General features: G+C 47.7%; 1 protein-coding gene across 13 annotated transcripts in view; it reads right to left on the bottom strand.

Annotated features, from left to right (window-relative positions):
- Positions 1-1,210: 1,210 nt before the first annotated feature.
- LOC135897135 (uncharacterized) overlaps positions 1,211-24,028 on the bottom strand; it is a 771,735-nt gene continuing 748,917 nt past the window's right edge. For all 13 annotated transcript variants that reach the window (XR_011514566.1, XR_011514567.1, XR_011514565.1 and 10 more), the window contains 3 exons: positions 12,748-12,930; positions 5,187-5,345; positions 1,211-2,920 (listed from right to left, as the gene is read on the bottom strand). The gene's annotated coding sequence lies outside the window, so the exon portion shown is untranslated. The remainder of the gene's footprint in view (positions 2,921-5,186; positions 5,346-12,747; positions 12,931-24,028) is intronic.

Below are 24,028 nucleotides of genomic sequence, written 5' to 3'. Positions count from 1 at the left end.
GACGGAGGAATCACTCGACACTGCATATTTATTTATCTTTTTTTACCCTTTTCGTCCGCCATAAAAACTGAAGAAGTGTCGGCGAACGTCTATGGTTCGCTTCTTACTCGTCTGCCCTTCGCGTTGCTGGGGAACAAAGGCACCGACGTCGCAAGCCGATTATACAGCGGAGGGCGCTTTGAAGGCTGGCGCATGCGCTGATCGAACAGCCGTCGATGCGGCGTGCTCCGAACTATATCCGAACTGCAGACGAAGACCAACGAGGTTACGCGAGCGTCCGAAAAGGGGTGCGCGAAGTGGGACGGGGCTCCCAGCTCTAACAAAAGCGCCACTTAGCATACAAGAGAGCCCAGCAGATTCCGGGCGCCAAATGCAATCCCACTGCAATGTGGATGTAGCGCTCCCTCGTCCTTTGCCGATCACCTTTTGTAGGGAATGAATAAAAGTCGGCGCCGACAGGGCGAACACTTTTCGTGAGTGTCTGCCTACGACCGTTTCCCTATTTCCTCTGTTCTATCGCTTTATCGCTTTTCTTTTTCGCGAAAACAAATCGCAAAGGAAGGTTTTGTTTGATTCCGTGCTCCTACATAGCTTTCGCACCAGACGAGGTCTCGCGAACCAGCCTAGCCGGGTTATTCAGGTCGCATCTTCTAATTCAACTCGATTGACATACGTTTGTTTCCCGGGATTTTGTTCTTTATTTGCTCCTTGTTGGATCTTCTTACGACCAGCTTTGCTCGCGCCTCCATCTGGATCGGTCTTTTCCTTTATAGCGCTTACACCGTTCGACGCAGCGGAAAGGGACAAACCTCGAATAATGCTCGTTGTTTTTTTTTTTTCAACTGACAGCTTCCTTTTTTTTTCACGGCACGGATATGTAAAAGTGCCACAAGAACTGAAAAAAAAGAAACAAAGAAAGGTAAGTGGAAGAGCGATAGCAGTTAGAGAACACCACACTAGTTAGTTGCTATGCTATGAAAGCTTAGCGTACTATAGGGCACTAATCAGTCTATAACAGTACGACAGCGACTCCTGCTCTTACGCGGTCTGGTCTGTTCAGATGGTTTTTTTTTTGTTTAGTGGGGGGGGGGACTCATAATGCAGTTGAACTCATAATCGTGGAGCCCGAAGATGAGTGAATATGCATCTCCAGGACAAGAAAGTATAAGGCACAATGCATAGAGACAACACAAGACGTTGCGATGTCACACTGTACTTTATTTTGTTCTGGCCGCCAATAGGAGCTGAAGCACCAGCAACGCTGCACAAGGTTGCTGACTCAGAGCACAAATGGGTACATTTATTGGCACTGGACAGCTTTCGAAAGGATATCTATAAAGGGTCGTGGGCGGAATACTGCCGTGACGTCCAAAAGCCAAATCGAATTGTGGGGGTTCTACGTGCAAGACACGCAATACGATCATTGATGCACTCCGTATAGTGAGGGGACTCCAGATTATATTTGACCACTCGGGGTTCTTTAACGTGCATCTAAATCTAGGTACACGAGCTTATTTTGCATCTCGCCCCTTCGAACCCGCGATCTCGACCTTAGCAGTGCAACGCCATAGTCGCTGGTCTATAACTCGACGGGCGACCTCCAAAGCATTGTAGTCACTTTATCGCTTTCGCATAACATCGGCGTCCATTTGCCTTAAATTTCGTCACGTGGGTTGATTACCTGCAAGCTTGTCAGCCCTGTGCGTGTCCGCGTTCGTGTGCGCGGGACCCTGTGCACGGGATATGTTTCTTAATCCATACAAATTGAAGGTTGGTTGCACGTTATTTCTTGACAGCTTACAGCTGTAAGCTTTGAATTAGTGTAGAAAAAAAAATCGGAGTCGTCGAGCATACTGCTTTTTCAATGCTTCTCATTCCGTGCGTCATCCCTGCTCCGACCTCCAAACTTCTTACTGTTTTCTTTTCTCTTTTATTTTGCCCTTCGAGTCTTGTACATCCTGTCACACTTTTCCAGTCGCTTCCGGGTTTTAAAAATGACCATAACAAAACGCAAAAGAGACGGTGCGCGCCTTGGTCCTCCCGTCTTACGCCGGCCGCTCCTCGTCTTCTGCCCATATACGGCCGTTCTTACAACCTTTATTTTCTATCTCGCCTCCACTTGGAGCAGAAGCAATCAGTTTTTTTTTCTTCGCAGTACTGAGATCAAACGCACGCGCCCCGAAAATGGAAAAGTGTAAACTCCAACGCGCGTTCTACGCGAGGAATGAAAAAGCAGTGAACGAAGGAAGGAATCAACGAACCGAGAGGTACACTGAGAAGACGAAAGAATAACGTAGGCGACGAAAAAAATAAAGTGAGAGGAGGACGAACATGCAGAACCGAAAGAAGCAAGCACTAAAAGAATAAGGAAACGATAATGACGACGGATGCGGTGTTGAGATAGTGCACAATATCAGAAAACTGTCGGGAAAAACGCGAAGCATTCCGAAATGCCAGACAGTGTATCTACAAGTAAGAATGTAAATAATAATAAAGAAAGGGCCAGGCAAAAAAAAAAGAAAAGCAGTGGCAGAACGAGAAAGACGTAAGCACAAGACGAGGGCCTACAGTATAGTAGTGAGTTTAAGAAATATGAGTAGGAAGCCTCTGTACAGTCAAGGAAGAGTGAGGGGAAGGGAAAGAGACGACAACGCCTCCCCCCTCTGCCCCCCTCCGCTTTCCGCGCACTCCCCCACATAGGCGGTGGTGGCGGGCCTCTCTCGGTTGGTCTGTCTCGCTCGGTTGGCCGGAGCGTCCCGGAGAAAATTCGCATTTCAAATGCGTCTCCATGGCTCGCCCTTCCTTCCCCACTGAGCCGGCATCGCCTCCACCACTGGCGCTGTCTTGCTCGGCTCCTCCTTTTCTGTTTGCTTCTATTTGGGTCTTGGCACGAACCGGAGGTTGGTTCCTGCGGGAAGGACTTGAGAACGAGAGAGAAATAAGGAAACCGAAATATAAGAAAGAGATAAAACACTTCTTTCTCTCTCTTTACGAGTGCGTGTGTGTTCTTTTTATCCCCTTTTTCACGCAGTGGTAAAGATGTAGCTGACGGTGACGACGGCAGTGGCTGTTCCGCGCGCGCGCGAGGGATCTCTTTCTTTTTTCATAGTGCGAGCTTCTTGCGTTTCTGTTCCCCCAGCGGCATTGGTTTCGTTTCAACGGCGCGCCCGCTCCGCCGCTCGCCAACGCTGTAGAGAGTCGTGACGGCCGGGGTTCCGGGCAAGCGTGCAGACGCGGGGGCGGGGTGCACACTTCGTCCCCGGTTTCGAGATTATTTTCGCCCAAATGCAGTCGCCGCGACCTCTGGACACTCGCTGCAACGTGCATTGCGCGCGATAGCCCGGCACCTCTCGCAGATTTTCACTCTTTGAAGCACCGCGGCTCGCTTTTCTCATTCCGTCCAACCCCGAGCAATGCCTCGTCTGCTCCCCGTAGGATGGGCTTTACGTAAGACACACCCGATCCGCGGCCGGAAGAAACACAGACGTATATGCGAGCGCGGTGCCTTTTTGGCGGTGGACTCAGCGCGGAGACTCCCGGAGATACGGCGTGGGTTGGTGATACCGTGGCAAAAGTAGAAGTTGGAAGGGCGCCTCCCCCCCTCCCCCCCCTTCTTTCTCTCATTTTATCTTATCACAGTTTCCTTCTTATTCGAAGGGCAATAGTCCGGAGGGTGACTACGTCTTCTCGGCTCGGTTCTACTGCTGTAAGCTTTACTTCCTCGCTAGCGAATGACAATGGATTCGGAGGGCTGAAACCTTTACGGGACCGGACAAACGGACGCTGTCTTCGGGAGCCGTGTGTAAGGGAGGTTCGAGAATTTAATTCATTCTGAGGAGGGACTTGCTCCTTATTCCTCCTTTTGTCAGGTTAACGCGACGTGGCTCCGCGGAGATCGAGAAATTGCGTCTCCTAGGAGAGAAAAAGAAACAAGGCTAAAGAGAAAGAAAAAAAAAACTAAATAAAGAGAGGCGAGAGGACAAGCTCCAGTGTGGTTCTGAAATTGAAAAGTTCGCTTCCACGGTCCTCCGGTAACAGTTCTCGCTTCTCCATGAGACAGCGTAGATTGGAAAAGCGCGAGCGACTGTACCCCTCTTGGGATTCACTCTTTTTCAACGCAGGTACGGGAGGAATTGAAATGGAAGTGAATATTATTACGCAGCGCAGGGGGGGAGATACGTAGCTTACGCGTTTCACTTGGTGACATTTCATGTCACAATGTTAGTTTTTCTACTGTTGCCAAAGTAGACACACATTAAAGACGAAACGATATTGTAAACATGCTTCTGTGACCTCATTAGACTTTAGTATATTAAGCTGAACTTTATTTGCGTTGTATAGCTTGAGCAGGTATCACTACCGTAGGCTAAACATATGCATTCGTTAAGTTCAAGCTTGTGCACAGGTTAAAAGAAAAAAGATGTCTTGAACAGGGGGAGCTGTCCCAACCAAAGATCACGCGAACAATATTCGTCGAGTCGTTGCAACAAATCTTGATGCTAGATTAAAAAACGCAATTTTAAATGAATCAAAAGCAAATATAGCCATATAATTGTAGAAGGCAATAATACATATGGCTTCACAATGAAATGTATGTGTTACACCAAGCAGGAGGCAAAAGAGAGAGAAAGCAGGGAGGCTAGCCAGTGTAAGTACCGGCTGGCTACCCTGTCTTGGGTAGCATTGTAGAGGCTTCGGTAAGGCTTCTTGTACAGCTGCTGCTCTTGCCACACCACGGGACATGCACTAAAAACCCTGCGGGTTGATTGTAAACACGCATTAAGCGTAGTGAGTCATGACAAGAACACGGACCAGCAATGTATAGTAAGACGTAAGACGTAGAAACGTCTTACGACGCCGCTTCTCCTGAATTCAAGTCTGAGAACAATGTTAACCCGAATAAAATATCATTGTTCTCGCTTTGCCAAATCCACGCGATTCGTCGAAGGTCACCGCTCTCTCAAACAGCTATTCGACACAAAGCCTTCTCGAAGCCTTCTCGCGTCTGGTTATGTCAAGAGCAGAAGGCTGTATTGAACAGGACGCTCACAAGTCAGCGGCAGAGGGACAGAGGAGGGGGGAGGTGGTGCTTCTCATTTCGAGCTCAGCCGCAGACACTCTGACAACGACAGCCAAGGCGAGAGAGTCAGGCCTTTCTGGCGCGACTAGGAGGGCCCTCGACGCACCCGCTTTGGCGGCTCCGTCCCAGTTCGGAGCCGACAAGTAGTACGCCAACCGACGTTACGAAGCCCTGGCGGTGACAGGCCGGTGGCCCGTCCGGGAGCTGGGACGCTGCGTTGGCGGCGACGATGAAGGGTGCTTGACGGGTGCGGAGTTAATGAGAACTGCGTGAGAGGGGGAGAGTGGGATGAGTGCGATATGGGTGCGCAGCTCTTTTGCGGAATCCCTTCACAGCGAGGCCGTGCCAAATGACAAGTGATAGCTGCGCGTGTCGTTTGCGGAGTCTATATCGCGTGGGTGCGACCCGCCAAATGACGCGTGGCGTTCGACACGCCTCGCGCTGAGAGACTTACACTTCGGCGGTGCTTACACCACGCCATTCGCACTCAATCCCACGGATGGAATACCCGAAGCCTGAGGCTGACTCAGTGAAGGAAGCCGGTTGCTACCAGGGGCAGCTTAAGGTTGCACACTACGTGGTCTCCGCTAGCATGTCTACGGACGGCGTCACACCGAGGAACAAGTTGGTCATCATTGTCAGCAAACTGCGCGCGCACTCGCTTTTTTTTTTTTGCGAGAAGTTGCACAGCGTAACCGAACGACCTGAGTCTACGCGAACTACAGAGATTTTTCAAGATTTTCTGACATTAAAGTGTCGGCTATTGTGTCACACTGAGAAAACGATCATTATTGGAATGCATAACGGTAACATGTATCTTTCAGACTGGAACACTCCAGCGTGATCTCAAAGCATTATACTTACATGACTTTGGTTCCTACAAGGGAGTTTGGCATTCACAAACAATGAGAGTGTCGTCATTATGGCATGGACGCTTGTAGAAACAGAACTTGTGGATTAGACGCGTCCTACAGTATTAGTATATACTATGAATTCACTGTGGAAAGCCCAATACCCGAATTCCCCACTACGACATTTTCTTTTTCAAGATGAACTTAAGTACGAAGCAGTAACATGCAGCACATAACAAACAGTCAAGTGCTCCTACGTACATAATAAAATCCTTCTGAAATAGGCGACAATAAGGAAAACCAATAGCTCACACGGATCAATAATTCAAGCACGCCACTGGGACGTATATATGTTTAGTATCACTCAAAACTTCCAGCGTTGAGAACGTTTTTTAAACTAACCGGGCATATATTCACTAAACTTTTCGCATTGTTTTTTTACTTTGCTGGTGCTTGCTCGACGCTTAACCACCAGTCAGTGATGGCTGGACAACTTAACCACGGAGTCTGCCGGCATAAGTGGTCATGGTTATAGAGACCACTCACCAGATACCTGGGAGAAAGAAGAAGAAGCGCCGAGCAGTGCAGACGTGGAAGCATCTGCTCCTTTTCTTTTTCCATGCTCCGCTCGCCAATTTTGAGAGTACAACGAAAAGAAGCATACCACTGGATCCACGAAGCGACGGCGAATCGACTGACACCAAGATTCGAGGTGGGGCTCCTATTTTCACAATTTTACAGAACCTTTTCTGCTCCTAGACGCTGACTTGAGCTTAGCGGAGCCAAGCTTAGTGAGGAGTAGGACCCTTGTTGGGCCTAGTAAGCCCACCTGCCCGCAGGCATGGCGGATACAAGCATGGAAGATGATTTTTCTGGAAATGAAAGAAACAATGGTCAGGAAGACTTCGGCTGGCAAGTCGTGGCTGGCCGAAGATCACGAGCTAGCACAAAGGCTGTGGATGAGGAGAGCACATTGCCACGCAGTCAGCGAGATCATGGCGCCAAGAAAACCGCCGTCGGTGGAATGATTAAGAATCGGGTTATCAGAGCTTCGAGAATGCCTCAACTGCCTGAGGAGCACAGCAAGATCATTATACGGCCTCGAGGAGGGCTCAATTTGAACAAGGTGAGCACCACCACGATTGGTTCTGCAGTCATTGAGGCGTCCGGCCTAACGGAAGACGAGGCCCGTGAAGATGTTGTCTGCCCAAACTTCACTCAAAATATCATCGTAGTCAGCACACCTAAGCCCGAACATGCTGCGAAGTACGTCAGAATCAAGTCTTTCAAGATCATGGCTGCGGAATACGAGGTAAATGCATACGAAGCGGCACCACATGCCACATGCAAAGGCGTCATCCGAAGAGTGGACATCAGAGACTCCCAAGCTATGATAACAAGAAACATCGTGCATGACTTGAACCCGCTTGCGCTGGCTGCTAAGCGCATCAAGACGTCGGAATCGGTCATAGTACTTTTCGATGGACTCAAAGTGCCCAATTTTGTCAGGTATGGATCCACACTAGTGAGATGCTACCTTTACAGGAAGCAATTCGACGTCTGCTTCACCTGCGGAAGGGTCGGGCACCGCTCTGATGTGTGTCCAACACCTGACTTTGTTCAGTGCAGAGGTTGTGGAACTCGCAACCCAGGAGATGAACATGTGTGTGTACCTAGGTGTAAATTTTGTGACGGCGATCACCCTACCGGCGACAAATTTTGTAAGAAAAGATTTCAAGTCCCTTACGTCGTACGACTCCGTCGAAGAGAGCGCAACAGGAGTCGGTCGTCAACAAGAGCGCACTCGGAGGCGCATCAGCTGGCGCCCAACCATCGCCCCGAGGACAGGGAGCACTCGCGCTCCAGGAGTCGCACCAGATCCAGGCATCGTTCGCTATCCAGGGAGAGAAGGCGCTCCAAGTCAAGGGACACGCAGGTGCACTTCGTGCAAAGAGACTCAATCCCTGGCGAGAAGACGACGCCAGGAACTACCTGGGCTGACAAAGTCAAAGGTATGGCGAGGGTTGCTGGGGGCGCCTCGGCGGCTGTGGGTGATGACAATGATGCCAGAATAGAGCAATTAATTAAAGAAGTAGCCTCTTTAAGAAAAGCTAATGATGAATTGACCAGGCAGGTAGTAGAGCTTCGTAAAAAAGAGCAGTCAAGCCCTGCTAGTGTAGAGATAGATAGACCTGTGAGCAAAAGCAACGATCCCGGGGAATCCAGCTCCCCTGCCCCTAAAAAGAGAGCGGTGAGTTCCGAGGGTGATTTAGTCTTCTCAGCCCTCAGTGAAATAAAAGAGGCAATAAAAGCGTTAAGAGAGACAGTGGAAACGACCAACTTTAAAGTGGACAAATTGTGGAAATGGAGGCTAACGGCAGAGAAAAGACTTAGGAAAATGGAGGCACGAGGGGATGACGACGATGAGTATCTGCCATCGGAGGCGGATAGTATAAAGTCCATTCCTGCATTGTCGGGGGCCATCACAAAGAGGAAAATAGCAGGTAATAGAAAGGCATCCTCACCTAATAACAATGGACAGTAATCATGGATTTAACGTGTGGCAATGGAATTGTCGTGGGTTCCAACACAAAAAAGCAGCACTGCAACACGTCATCAGGTCCTCTGAGGCCAGGCCAAAGGTAATTATGCTGCAGGAAACCTTAGCGGACGAAATTATGCTCACTGGGTACAAAGTTATATGTAGAGACAAAAGAATGGGGAGGGGGTTGGCGACCCTCATTGACAAAAAGTTGCCGTACATTGAGCATGAGATTCACCTTAGACATTCCAGGTTTGAATTTATTCTAGTTGAGATTATACTTAAAAGAAACAGAGGTAAGACGCAAAGCATTTTCTGCTTGAATATTTACAGCAGTCCTAACGACATGAGACAAAGGTTTAGAGCACTCTTCAACAAGGTGCTTTCGGTTGCCAAAAACTCCCCTCTCATTATTGGAGGGGACTTTAATGCTCCCTATCATACATGGGGATACGCTTGGAACACAAAGAAGGGAGAGGAGCTATGGAGTCTTGCCATGGATCTGGGATTATGCTTGATTACTGATCCTGCGTATCCCACCCGTTGTGGCACTTCCGCAAGCAGGGACTCCACGCCAGATCTTACTTTTGTGAACAATTCAAGAGGAGCCAATTGGGAAAATTCAAACTTGGATCTCGGAAGCGATCATTACATCATACACATAACAATACGCATACCGAGACAGGAAACAAGAATCTTCCAATTCACTGATTGGGATCACTTCAGAAAAATTAGGGCGAACAGAGGGACAGTCGGGCCTCCACATGCCGAGCAGGAGCCCCTTCAGACATGGGTCATCCAGCTCAGAGAGGACGTCAAGGAGGCCACTAAAGAAATCAGGACAGAGGAGAATATTGAAGCTATGGACAGCAGGCTGGCGCATCTGATTGAGGCCAAACAGGCTATATTACGGAGATGGAAAACGCAGAGACTTAACAGAAGGCTAAGAAAAAAAATAGCGCAATTAAACAGAGAAATTGATGATCATTCGAAGACCCTCGTGAAGCAACAGTGGGATGAGATCTGTAATTCGGCTGATGGTAGACTCAAACATGGAGGTAGCTGGAACCTCCTCAAGCACTTGCTCAACGAGAATGAAACAAGGACAAGCAAGAGAACAGCTATAGCTAAGTTGGTTCATAAGGAAAGCCAAGATAAAACAGAGAGGGATATCATGGATAGTCTCGCAGCCAAATATCTCCCACTTAAACAACCAAACGAAGGAGAGGAGAGCCCCGAGTATACGGGAGGCATATGTGAAGAACTTGACCAGGACTTCACTGAGAGTGAAGTGAGGGCCGCTCTTCACAGTCTTAATGGTAGATCGGCGGCTGGACCTGACGGAATAACTAACAAGATGTTAAGAAATCTAGATGATGCATCAATCTATTATCTAACTGAACACTTCAATGAATGTTGGAGAAAAGGGGTATACTCAGAGGAATGGAGGGTGGCCAATACTATCCTCATACCAAAGCCAGGCAAACAACTCACTCTAGACAACCTCCGTCCTATTTCCTTAACGTCATGCCTAGGCAAAGCTATGGAACATGTCATCCTAAATCGACTCACGAAATACGTTGAGCAGAACGAGATCCTCCCATACAACTTGATCGGCTTTCGTCCAGGGCTGTCAACTCAGGATGCTATGCTGCTGATCAAACATCAACTTATACAGGCTAGCCCAGCGCATACGAAAGCTCTTTTGGGATTGGATGTGGAAAAAGCTTTTGATCGTATAAAGCATAAGGCAATACTTGACGTTCTCTCGGAGATGGGTTTGGGTAAGAGACTTTTTAACATGATTAAGGACTTTCTTAGAAATAGAACTGCACAACTCATGCTGGGTGAGCTTAAATCAGAAGCTAAGAATATGGGAAATAGGGGCACTCCACAAGGGGCTGTGCTCTCGCCCATGCTATTCAATTTAGCAATGTCCAAGGTTGCAAGAAATCTGGAGAAAATTGAGGGTATACGTTATGTGATAAATGCCGACGACATAACCATATGGAGTGCCAAGGGCAATATAGGACAGACAGAGAACAGATTACAGGAAAGTTTATACGTTGTAGAGAACACACTGAAAGCCATGGGGCTGAAATGCTCGGCAGCCAAATCAGAACTCTTAGTCATTAAACATTGCAGAAAAGGTCGTAAACCAAGAGGTTACATTCCGGAAGATGAGCCAAGAGTGTGCTTATATACTCATGAAGGATCCGCAATCAGGCTAGTTGAAAAAATCAAGGTTCTTGGGTATCACATAGACGGAAACAATACTAACTACAGAACAATACAACATATCTCGAATAAAACAGATGAGGTCATTAGGTTACTAAGGAGAATTACCAATAGACACAGAGGCCTGGGAGAAGACAGCGCTTTGAGGATAATACATGCCTTTGCTCTCTGTCACTTCACTTATGTGGCTGGATTATTCAAATGGAAGCAGGCAGAACTTAACAAACTTAATGTGATGCTCAGGAAGCTCGTTAAAGTAGCCCTAGGTATACCCAGTAACGCTGCAACCGACAAACTCATGAGTCTAGGGGTGCACAATACAATGCAAGAAATTGCGGAGGCCCAACAGCTAGCGCAACACGAAAGATTGACAAAGTCACGAGCTGGCAGGAACATATTACAGGCAATAGGTGCAGAACTGAATACATCGAGGAGTCCAATAGAGGCTGAAGTAGAATTAATGACTGACGTTAGGAGCAAGATCAGAACCAACCCTCTCCCCAGAAACATGCATCCAGAATATAATGTCGAAAGGAGAAAGGCAAGAGCTAAAGCACTCTTGAAGGAAATAGAGCAGCAGAACCAACTGGCAGCTATAGTTGATGCCGCCTGGGTGAACGGTAAAGAAGCCTATACGGCCATTGTATCAAATTATCAAGGGAAGGTGCAAGACGCTCTCACAATTTTTACCAAGGACCCCACGGTGGCGGAACAAGCGGCAATTGCTCTAGCCATCAGGAGTAATAAGTGGGCCTTCATTTACAGTGATTCGAAAACCGCTGTAAAGTGTTTTGATAAAGGCTACGTAGCTGGAGTTGCAGCTAAACTTTTTGAAAACATTGTGATTATGACAACTGAAATCCGATGGTTTCCTGCGCATATGGGGAAAGTGGACGAGACTCGGGTAAACCTCAATGAGGTTGCTCATGACTTGGCACGAGGACTTGCTAACCGTGACAGTCACAACCGAGCCGTTCACCATCAAGCGAGGGAATCCAGAGATCATTTATTAACATACAATGATGTTACCAAACATTACTATTTAGGACGCAGACAATTCCCATTGCCACATTCAAAACTGAACAGGGCTCAGGCAGTCTCACTGCGCTTATTGCAAACGGGTACATATCCCACACCGTACATCATTAATAAAATATATCCAGAAAGGGAGATTAAGATGGAATGCAATGATTGTAATGGCATCATTGGAATCAGACATATGCTGGCGGGGTGTCCCGCGACTCTCCCCAACCTCGTTGAAGAATGGACACAGTGGGAGAAAAGGATTCAAAGCCCATTGTTTCAGGACCAACTAAGGGCAGTCCAGAGGGCCCATGATGTCGCTGAAAGGCTTGGCCTGACAGTGCCAACGTGGGAGCGGCCCGCCTTGGCTTGAGAAGTCGAGCCTCCGGACCTCAGTACAATAAAAGTTTTCACACACACACCAGATACCTGCAGTGGAATCTCCGGAAGCATGCGAGATATGTCCCGTGCACTCTTTGTGTGACAACCCCCTCTTTTACTACATTTTCAGCCTATAAGACCTTCTGTCTCATGAAAACTCGATGCCCTTTGTGCCCAAATGAATGTCTCGTAATGTGCACGGTATTGACTGCCACTATTCCTGTTCATTGCGCGTATGTTTTATATAAATGCAATGGAGATTCCCAAATGACTCGCCATATTAAGGAGCAAGAAAATTGACGCGATCAGGTAGGAAGACAAAAGTATGAGCGTCAAACCTCCACTGTCGAAACAAAACGTTTTGACGGCTTTAAATTAATCTATTAAATGAACCACCGCGATCAGTAAATCTTTATATTAACCTATCTAGTGTGACGATAACCGTAATGACGAATCCTGCGAATTTATTCTTTTGTTGGGGAAAGTTTGATCTGTTTTTTTTTTTGTTGGTCCAAGTCCCTTTTTTTTATTCACCGTGACTCAGCGCGACGTAAATAGGGAAGAAACGGAAGAGAAGCAGGGGAACACTGGACGAGAGGAGGGCAGCATTTATCCATAGAAGAGTGGTCTACCGGATGCTGTGTGCCGGACTATTTCAGACGCCACGTATGCTCAGGAAGCGATCATGCCGGCTCTTTGCCTTCTTCATAGCTGCTCGCGTTTTCCCATGGGGGTGTCCCAGCTTGCGTTTTTCCGGTTAGCGCCTCCCGGCGCAGTAGCGACGCGATGACAGGGAGACCGCGCCACCGTCATCTCTGCATGTAGGGAGGGGGGAGGGGGGGAGGTAAGAAAAAAAAAATAAGAAGAAATTGTGAGTACACCATACACACGTAGGCAGCGAGGCAAGATAAAAATAATCCTGCTTGAGGAAAGATTAATTCGGTCGCGTCTGTGAGAAATGGTTCTCGAGGGAGATTCAGTGCGGAAAGTAGATAAAATATTATTTCTTTTCCCTTTGTTTTATCCGCATGCATGCTTCTCGCTGGTAACTCAGCTTGAACCGGCGCTCAAAATATTGTTCAACTCATTCCAGAGAAAGATAAACAAATTAAACGCATGTTTTCTTTTTTTCAGGCTTGAGAACTTAAAATGGTTCAGTAAGGTAGCTAAATGTCCCAGCAGTATATGAAACGTACCGTCGAAGGTAAGGCTAATGTTAATATTTTTGCCTTCAGCTGCACCTTCAACTGCTTAACAATGTGTAAAGAATATGTGCAGTGCGGTACTTAGTTGGAAAGTAGCAATTAACTTCTATTAAGTCTCATTTACTAGATGCTTATGTTACGTCTCACGTATGCATTCATAAAGAAAAGTCTTCTTGTGGACACATTAGCCGTCCGCACCAGTTCATGTCGCCGCAGCGCTGTCCTCTGTACTGGACTGATCAAGTTTCATAACGTTGATATGAGACCGGGCTGCATCGAGATAAACAAGTGGCACAACGCTACGCATACTTAGACAACTCTTAGAAGAGTTTTTGCGTGAAATTGTTTTCTGGTATTCTTGCATACATCTTCTTAAGCATTCTTTTTTCTTCCTCAAGCCTTGTCTAATTACCTTGTACCGCTACCTGCGCATCTCCTGTATGCAGTTCTACCTGGTGTAATAATATGCAAACTGCAATGCAAAATGTGCACATATCGATGCTACGCGGCACGCATGTAACATCACGTGTCTCCTCGCGCGTAAGAACGCGTTTGGGCATTTTTTCTGGTGCACGCTAGCAAGCGCTGGTGTGGCTGAGTGGTAGAGTGGCTGACTCCCACACAGCGGGCACGGGTTCTATCTCGAAGGGAATTGTTTTTTTTTTCTCATTCCCGGCGATAGCTGCTACGGCCACCGGACATCGGCGGATACGGCGGTGGACACCATCACCAACCGATAGGGCTATTGGAATGAGCCCGTAACAGCTTACGCTGCAAAATAATTTGAGCATAACATTAATAACATAACATAATTAATTTAACATAATAATTTGAGCATAACATTAATTGGCTGTAATGCTAAACAGCTGCGCCCTCACTCTGCTGTAGAACGTACCCTTCACTAATAATCCGTGTGTTGCTTCGTGCGCGTGCTGTGCACAATGCTGAGCATTTAACGTAGCCAGGACTATGTGCCACTCACAATGCTGACAAGCATTGCAAAGCGATGCTTGTCACTGGACGCGAAGCGATGCTTTGGTCTCGAGTGCTACACAAGGCATCGAAGCCCCAGAGTTCCTCTACGACAGCCAATAAACGACTCTGGCTAGGCTACTATAAATATCCGGAGCGCCTGGTCGCTGTCAAATTCCGCAATATTGTTGATTTTGCCATCTTGTGCTCTCTGATTGGCTCGCAGAGCGACTGCGCCTTCTAGAAGTGGCTCAAAACGCCAATGTGGAGGTATTCGACAGGGTAAACAATACCACTCGGCTTCTCGCGAGAGACGTTCATGTCCACCAAATTCTCCCTTCAATAGGAAAACTTTAGGCTGATTAACACAGTGGTGTCAGAGCAATATATTTTGTTTTAGAACACAACGTAGGAAAAGAAACAACAGCATTCACATGATGCCACTCTTCACGGTGCCTCTACTGCTTGTATTTACCCTTTTACAATCATTTACTCTTTTTAGAAACGTTTAATCTCTCACTCTTCTAGTACACAGGTAAAAAAAAACTGCGACAGTACACTTTCGTGCTTTTATTCAAACAGGGCATTTACTGCCGAGCTTAATCCTACCGTGCAAAAAGTACGCTTTCTCTATGCACCTGCAGCTGATACCCTTCTGAGACGCGCTCGTGCGTCGACCCTCGGCTTCTCTAGCCCGCAGACAGACAGTCGCCCGTCGCACGCACAGGGCATAGTCGCTGTGCCCGCTCAAAGCAAAACAAGTTAAGAGTAGTAAAGCGGCCGGAAGTTCTCCCTAAGTCCTCCGGAAGCGTGGGTGCCGTGACGTACTTCCGCTGCGCAGTGGGAACAGTCCGGCCAGAAGCGCGCGGGACCACTTCGCTGCACCAAAGGAGGCGGGCGGCACCACTGAAGACGGGCTTCCTTCCCCAAAGCGTCCCTCTTTTATTTCCCTCCCTTCCTCGCGACGGTGCACAATGGCTTGGGATATATCGCGCGGCCAGGAACCCCCGGGAAGTCATATTTCATCCACCACCTCCGCCACCTCTGTGGCACGCGCGCACGTGCGCTTATAGATCTGGCCTTCTCCTCCGCTCCGTCGCTGTCACGAACCGCCCGGTGCGACGTCAGATGCGAGGGCCCCCTCTTCCTTTTTGATTTCAAGTGGTTCTTCCCTACTGGGTTGAGCGCCGTCACGAGGACAACCGCAACGAGCAGACCGACGAAATCTACCGAGGTGGCGGCTTATCTCGTTCCGGTTACCCTCCTCCCCCTTTACGTCTTGCTTATCGCGCTCTCCTCGCTTTCGCAGCCGTTTACTTTCTCGGGCGTCCGCACTGGGGTGCCCTTTCTGACATCAGTGCCTGAGAGTTCAATGTTGGTGAGCTGACGCCCTCCACAATGAGGGTGTCAAAAAAATAATGGACATATGAGACACAGGGAAGGCTTTCTATTTTTAAATCTTGCACATTCTTCGTATACGCTCCGTGATGCTGGATTTATGCTGGTGCTGTTCCATACCTAACTATTATACTTATTTTTAAAATTTTGAGATTCTATAGTTCACCCTCGTTTCTTTCGTTAATGTGCTAGAAGAGATGACAGGAAAGTCATCTATAAAGATTTCGTTCTTCTTCTTTCTTTTTTATTCTTTTTCGTTTCGCCTGTGGATGTGAAATAGGCTTGGTGGTTTTGAGCGGTTGCATTCACTCTCTTTTTTATTTCTTTGGTGCATATAACAATAGAGATCACAAGCGAAAATAATTACAAAATGCGATAAAGGTTTAGCAGGGGTGTGCAATAAATAAGAGTATTTTGACCACCCTCTACCGTTTCCTGACGTGACGGGATATGTTTTACTCTGCCGAAAACGTATTTGAAAAGAAACACTTTAAAGAGACGCTAACGATCTGTCTTTGCTCGTACAATTAATCGACACACACACACACACACACACACACACACACACACACACACACACACACACACACACACACACACACACACACACACACACACACACACACACACACACACACACACACACACACACACACACACACACACACACACACACACACACACACACACACACACACACACACACACACACACACACACACACACACACACACACACACACACACACACACACACACACACACACACACACACACACACACACACACACACACACACACACACACACACACACACACACACACACACACACACACACACACACACACACACACACACACACACACACACACACACACACACACACACACACACACACACACACACACACACACACACACACACACACACACACACACACACACACACACACACACACACACACACACACACACACACACACACACACACACACACACACACACACACACACACACACACACACACACACACACACACACACACGCACGCACGCACGCACGCACGCACGCACGCACGCACGCACGCACGCACGCACGCACGCACGCACGCACGCACGCACGCACGCACGCACACACACACACACACACACACACACACACACACACACACACACACACACACACACACACACACACACACACACGCACGCACGCACGCACGCACGCACGCACGCACGCACGCACACACACACACACACACACACGCACGCACGCACGCACGCACACGCGCACACACACACACACACACACACACACACACACGCACACACACACACACGCGCACACACACACACACACACACACACACACACACACACGCACACACACACACGCACGCACGCACGCACACGCGCGCACACACACACACACACACACACACACACACGCACGCACACACGCACGCACACACGCACACACACACGCACGCACGCACCATCTTTGAATGCAAATACATGCGGGCAAGCACTTCACGCATCTTCTGCCGGAATTCGCCCTTATTTTCACGGTTCAGGTTTTCACTTTCTTTCTCTATCCTCAATCGCATTGATATTTTTGTAGGATGCTGTGCATGTGCTTCACGTTGCGTCATTTTCTAACAACGTCGCAGTAGCATCAACGTATGTGTATAGCGGTTCTAAGCGTATTTTGTGCACGGAATTCCTGAGCGACTTTCACAACCTTCTATGGCTTGCAGAATGGCGCATGCTACCGCAAGAAACAATTGTACCTATCCATAAACTGTACTTGCACACTAAAGTTGTCCTTTGCCGCATCAGCTGCAAGTTTGCAGTAAAGCTGAACTTACAAGCAATTAAAAATAAATAAATTTGTATAAATACAAAAAAGACAAGTAAGATGAAAAAAAAGTTTATATGTACTATATAACTTGGTTCATATTACTTGAATACTTTTTTTCTTCGCCATAGGATGCGTGAACACTTAACCGACACCTTAGTGACTAATCCTGACTAAGTGAAACCATAAATGATAATAGAAGACCAAGATAAGTACGGCGTCATAGGAACTGCAAACGAAGGGGCCCGCTATGAAAACTCATGATGACATTTCCTGATCAATTTCCATAACTTTCAATTAACACTTTTTGTTAGAAAAGCTATTCAATTTCAGTTTCAATCATTGTAAAGGATATCACGCCGTTTTGATAGCAGGGTTGTTGACGATGAGCGCGCGGAAGTTTGCTATTGAATATTGATCGATAAGAGAAATAGTGTCTTAAGCAGGATTAAAATTTTCACTGATTGGTAGTTTTTAGCAACATGGCATATACAAGGTGACAATTTTATTGAAAAGGTATTTTGATCGGAAGAAGTGCCGAGTAAGAACAAATGACATTGTAAGCATTATCGCTACTTTTGCGGCTCTTTCGTGCGAATTACCAAGTGTGCGCGGCCATTTTATGCGTATAAAGTTGTTCTTTGCCGCATATAGCCTACGTGTGCAGCAAAGCTAGCTTTACAAGTAACTTCAAATATTCATGCTTTGTATTAAAGAAAAGTTTATTATACAAATAAGATGAGCGAATATAAGAAGAGAGAAAGAGAAATTACTTGATGAAAGGGGAGTGTGAACTATAAGGAGCAATAGAAGTTAGGTTCGTGGAATGCAGTGCAGATAAAAAAGATCAATGTTATTCATTCCCTTCCCTCCTTCACGGACGCATACGTGAGATATGAACCGACAACTCTTAACATATCGCGGTTGATTTGTGCTTGCTTCCTCTGCCTATGTTACGCGTGCAGCGCCTCCCACAAGGGCACGTGCGATTTTCGAGCTGTCAAGCATCGCTCAAAGATAGTGAATGGGAGGGTCGTTCCTATCGCAGAGGAGAACCTTATTCTGCGCGAGATTCAATGAGCCTGGAGAGTATCTGGCCATCGTTGATGCAATAAGAAGGGCTTGAGCGGACAGATCAAACTTCACAAACACTTTTTGCTGGACTTATTGAGAATTCGTCCAAGGTGTCGTGTCTAGTGAAGAAGGAATTCGAGCTCTAAAGACGTGTATCGAGTGACAGCTCACTTGTAATGGTCTCAGGAGCACACCAGAAACGCTGGAAGAAAGTTTTTCGTAATGCTGGATCAATCTTCTGTGGAATCTCATTAAATAATTAAGAAAACTTTCGGACAAGCATATGAAAATTGTGCTAAAAATGTTCGAAGTGTGACTGACATTTATTTAATGCCCAGCTTTAGTAGGTAGTGTGTTTCTTTCTCTCTAAGGAATCGAGAAAGCGCTTGATTATTTCTATTTTTCCATTTGCATTGTTCTCTCGTCTAGAATTTCTTGTTTCTATTTAGCTAAGACTTTAGCATAACGGGTTCATCACTAGTCTAACTTCTAGTATTTCCGCAGTTAATAAACAACAGCAATAATGAACACCTAAATACTGGAGAATTTTGTGGCGTTGATGGGACACTCGGTGAAATGGACGCAGTGCACAGGTACCTACCTGAAGATCAATTACAGCCGCTTATATCTCGCATCTTTTCCAAGAAATACGTCTGTTTTTCTTATTCTGTGGTTGGAGACTCTTTGAACTAACTTTGTCGGCACACTTTATCTGGGAGAGGTGGCAGCCACAGAGCCTTCTCTGGCCAATGTGACTACAGAAGCACCAGCAAGGTATTGCCAAGTCGATCGGGATAATAAAAGGAAGAGAGAAACGTGGTTCGAGTAGAACGCACTGTGTGGGCGCGGGCACACACGCGCCACTAGCTGCGAGAAAAAAGAGAAAAAAAAAGGACGAGACAGTGAAGCGAACGACAACAGTGCCAGCGAAGAACTTCTCTTTTGATCGTCGACAAAAAACAAACGCGGCGTGCACGCGAGAGGGAAAACTAGTCACTCTGAGGCAAGAGAGGAAATAAGGGACAGATACAAAACGAAGAAACACTGGGAGAAACGAAGTGGCCAACCGATACGTGTTTAAGTCGGCGTTCATTCATATTCAATGCAGTCGCATTATCTGCAGGCCCTATCTCTTCGGACATCTCTCTCTCTCTCTCTCTCTATTCTGCGGCACTCTTGCTGTCTCCTTTCCCGCACGAGCTTTCTTCTGTGGGCGACGTCGGGTCGGTCGCGCCTGATATTGAAGCACGCTTCTGACTCTCAGTGTTCGTCTGTTGTAGCCAGTAAGAGCGGGGCTAGGACGAGGAGGTGGCGGAGTAGAAGTTGGCAGAGGACGTATCGGGAAGACACAGACAGGCTCTCGCTTCTAGGCCAGGCCGGCTTCCTCGATCGGGCTTGTTCGAATCGTAGGCAGTGCTTTTGTCGATCTTCTGCCCTTTTGGCAACCAGTTCAGCGAAGCACCCTCCTTTTCCTGCGCCCTCCAGTGCCAGGGACTACGGCGACGGGTCGCTCCTCGCGCCTTCGTATCGGTGGTACCCGGTTCAAGCTGGACATTGCCGTCTGTGGCAAGACCGCCCCCCCCCCCCCGTCACTCTTCCCTTCCCTCTTTCTCTTGCGCACCGTGCGTATAGTAAAGCAAGCGAGGCGTAAACATGGTGACGTGGCACTGACAGCCGGGGGGCGAAATGTGTACTGGTTCGTGAGACTTTCTTTCATGGCGAAAGTTCTCTATACTGCATTGTGATCAACGTTTTTCTGAAGGCGCTAAGCTCACGCCCTGTTGTTTCTCTCTCTTTGTTTTGAATGCTAGTTTGTTGGCGCCGTTCTTGTGTTAATGGTCATCGACTTTATGCGTAACTGCTCCAATAAAAAAAATATTAACCTGTAATCCCGCAAATTTCGGTGCCAGTAGCGTTTACTGTGATTGCTAGAACTTATAGCGCGCGAAAAACGCACGCGTTTCGTGTACCTACGCATGAAAAATTAACCGTTACGCGCCTCAAGCCAGGATACAAAAAAAAAAGAACAATATATGGAGGCTAATAGGATGACGTTTAAGATTACTTGGCATCACCACCTGCGGGACGTACGTTGTAAATTTACAACGTATACGTTTATGCACCAGGCGTACGTTTGGCTTACCAACGCTCGCTTGGGAAAAAAAATGTAAGGCTCGTGGAGCCGCTATTGTTAACACCGAGAAAGTAATGGTACATGAGCACATACTGGTCGTAGGCAGTCAGCGGTAGTTGCAGTGTAACATTCCTTGGTTTCACTAACTGCTTTAATGAAGTCGCAGTCGCAAATCTATATCTGGGTTGTGAAGGGCGTGTTAATTATTGTCCGGCCCCTGGATAATTTTGGCCACGCAAATTCCTTTAACGCACAGCCAAATACTTGTACTAATAAGCATTCTGCATTTCATCTTCTCCAGAACACGACCGCGGCATCAACGGTTCAAACCTAACGCCTCGCTTTCACTAGTGAAGTGCAGAAAATCCACTCAGCCAACATAGTAGATGCGCCGTTCGGAGGCTCCGATGCCGTATTGGACGAGATTTTCGACGAGAAGAACACTAAGTCAGGTTATATCGGTGAGGTATTCTTTCGATACATTATCTGGAATAATCTGGAGAGAAAGGCTTAGTTCATTACTGAAAAAAAAGAGACGTAAGCCAATTTTCCTACTTCCTTTAACTCTACGCCTAAATCGGAGCTCCGGTACAGCCAGTGCGAGTACGCAGCTTTCAAAGCATGTTCTCGTGATTGGGCCATGTCGGCGCTGGAGAAGGTTCTCGAAAAATGGAATTCGGTATTTTGTTACCTCAGAAAAGCGATTAAGCAGACCTCAACAGACGCTGTAAAGAATTTGTGACGTCACAGTGAGGAGGTGCGAAAGCTTCTGGGCAGGGTCGACACATTCCTGTCGCTCTTTCCATTTTCCAACTGTCTCACCAAACATAATGTCACACCAAATGGTATAGCCGTTTCACAATGTGCAGGCGTAGCTTACTAATACCGACAAGCTTCATATTCATCTTGAGTGTCCGTTTAAATCCACCTCATTGGTTTGTCGACACTGGTAGGTAGAGCAAGTACGCGGCCTTCTAAGGCACATGGTGAAGCTGAGGCGAACCATATTGCAGGACAACGCAAGTCGCGCTCATAACAGCGCGCCTTACACGGCGCTCGAGATTACGCGGTCGAACGCGTTACTGTGATTCCGGGCATCCGAAGCTAAAATGAAAGAGGGTGAGAGAGAGATAAGTTGTTGGTTTCATGGCACCAGGACTGACAGTTGATGGGGTAGCACAAAATACGAAGAAAAATTGCACATCCGTTCGTTCAACTGACACTTGCGAAACAGTGCGACGGAGAAAGAAATTACCGGTAGCGACTGTAACATCAGTTTACCGTGTAGCAGAGCAAAAGTATATTTGGCACTATCGAGCGCGATACCCAGCAAATGTCAGTATTCCCTTCTAAACAGATATGCTAAAGACGCGTCAGAAAACGAGGGCCTCGGCAAATTACGGCGAGAACACATGACCCAGCTGCAGCAACAGGAGGCAAGCGAGAGAAACACCCGCACTGCCTCGCGGATGACAAATGTTCTCGCACGGCGATGCGCAGCTCATACGTCTCTCCATACAGCCGCGTGGACAGCCGCTCGAGCGATGGCTGTTTAATGGCCGTTCCCGCGCAAAGGAAAGAAAAAAGTCCGGGACCATTAGTAACCGAACTTGGCTGCAACGCAACGGGGCTCACGCGACGACGACTTCATGCCACGCGCTCTTTTCTCGAATGCAGGAGGAACCGGTCGGCGTACACACAGCACCCCGATGACGGTGGGGCCGACGGCAAAAAAAAAAAAAAAACTTGGTTCCGCTGGTCGCGCAACGTCGCCGCCACAGCGTCGGCGCCAGGTTAGCGGCAGCGCGGCCGCAGTGACGAATTGCGGCGCGAACGTTTCGTCGTTAGCGGAGGAGACAAATGTTCCCGCGGCGTGGGGCACATTTGTCAAAGGGCGCGCCGTCCAGAATCGAAGCTCACTAATGCGATGCCCGATCGGAATGATGGCCGTTGGGCGCAGTCGTCGTTGACGTTGTGCGCGATTATGGTAACCTGAGTATTCGAAGTGTGAAACCGTCCGTCATCCTTCCTGCAAGGTGTGCGCTGTCAGTGAGCGAATGAGCGACCGAGTGAAGGAGTATGTGAGAGGGTGAGTGAGTGACTGGGTGAGTGTGATAGTTTGAGCGAATGCGTAGTGGGGAGCGAGTGAGGAGGTGAGTGATACTGAGTGAGCGCGGGGTGAGCTAGTGGTGGGGTGATCGAGCGAGGAAGACCTCGAGCGTGTGAGCGGTTCAGTGCTTTAGTGACCCAGATGGCATGTGGCTGAGTGAATTCAATTCACTGACTGGGCGAGGGAGCTGTGGCACTAAAGCAGTGAAGGGAGAGATGACTATTACTAACGAAGTATTTGGTGTGCAGTCAGGAAAACATATTCGTGGCACGTTCCTCGTAGCGAATTGATAGGTGCTTTGAGACAAAGAGCAAAGAAAGTAGGGATAGAATGTAAGGAGCTATGCGCTAGACAAAGCAACTAAGGACCACGCAAGCGAGTTATGGATCTATAGTGATAAATGCAATGTTGAGAGTCCGGAAGCCAGTGGTATGTATTGTAGAGTAAACGAGGGCAGCTGATATTCCAATTGAGATTAGGAGAAAAAGAAAAAGGAGTTGGGTTGGTCATGTATAGTATAGAGCAGGTAACGGCAGTGTGTTAGAACAGGGGTATAGGGTTTAATGAAGGGAAATGCTGGAGAGACTGGCAAAGGATTGCGCTTAAGTTGAAGATAAAGAGGACGGACTTCACATTAAACGTTGTTCACGGTCGATGAACTACTAGTGATGGGTCGGTGCTCCTTCTCGCATTCTGTCCCGATAAACAGGGCGAAGAAGGGTTATTCTTAGGCGCAACAGCGATAATTCACAACGACGCCGTCATTTCTCCCTTCTGAAGCTGTGCACTTACGTAAGGGTTTGAAGAATTGCTATAGTGGCGTGATGCTCTCCCAGCCATACTCGTCAGCGCGCGTTTCTGTACCGCCAACTTTTCACTTAACCATTTTTCTTTGATCGCAGCTATCGCGAGTTTATTTTGCGAGGCGAAGCAGGGCTCTTTAGCAGTTTCGCCTCCCATAAATTTAAGCCGAGTCTTCTTTGAACCCTTCCACGGTGGCATTCTTCAGTCCCCGCCCCTAAAGAACCCAAGAACAAAACACGTAGCGCTGCCATCAAACAGACCTAAGGCAGGCTCCGCCTATAGGTGTGGAGCAGTTGCTCGAAGTTTGGTGCGTCTTATATCTGCTCCGCGCAAGAACTATTGCTACTCTACGGGACGCTC

Source organism: Dermacentor albipictus, chromosome 5, assembly GCF_038994185.2.
Source record: "Dermacentor albipictus isolate Rhodes 1998 colony chromosome 5, USDA_Dalb.pri_finalv2, whole genome shotgun sequence".
Taxonomy (NCBI): domain Eukaryota; kingdom Metazoa; phylum Arthropoda; class Arachnida; order Ixodida; family Ixodidae; genus Dermacentor; species Dermacentor albipictus.
The sequence above is the reverse complement of the archived record's forward strand: the minus strand, read 5'-3'. Positions and strand labels throughout refer to the sequence as shown.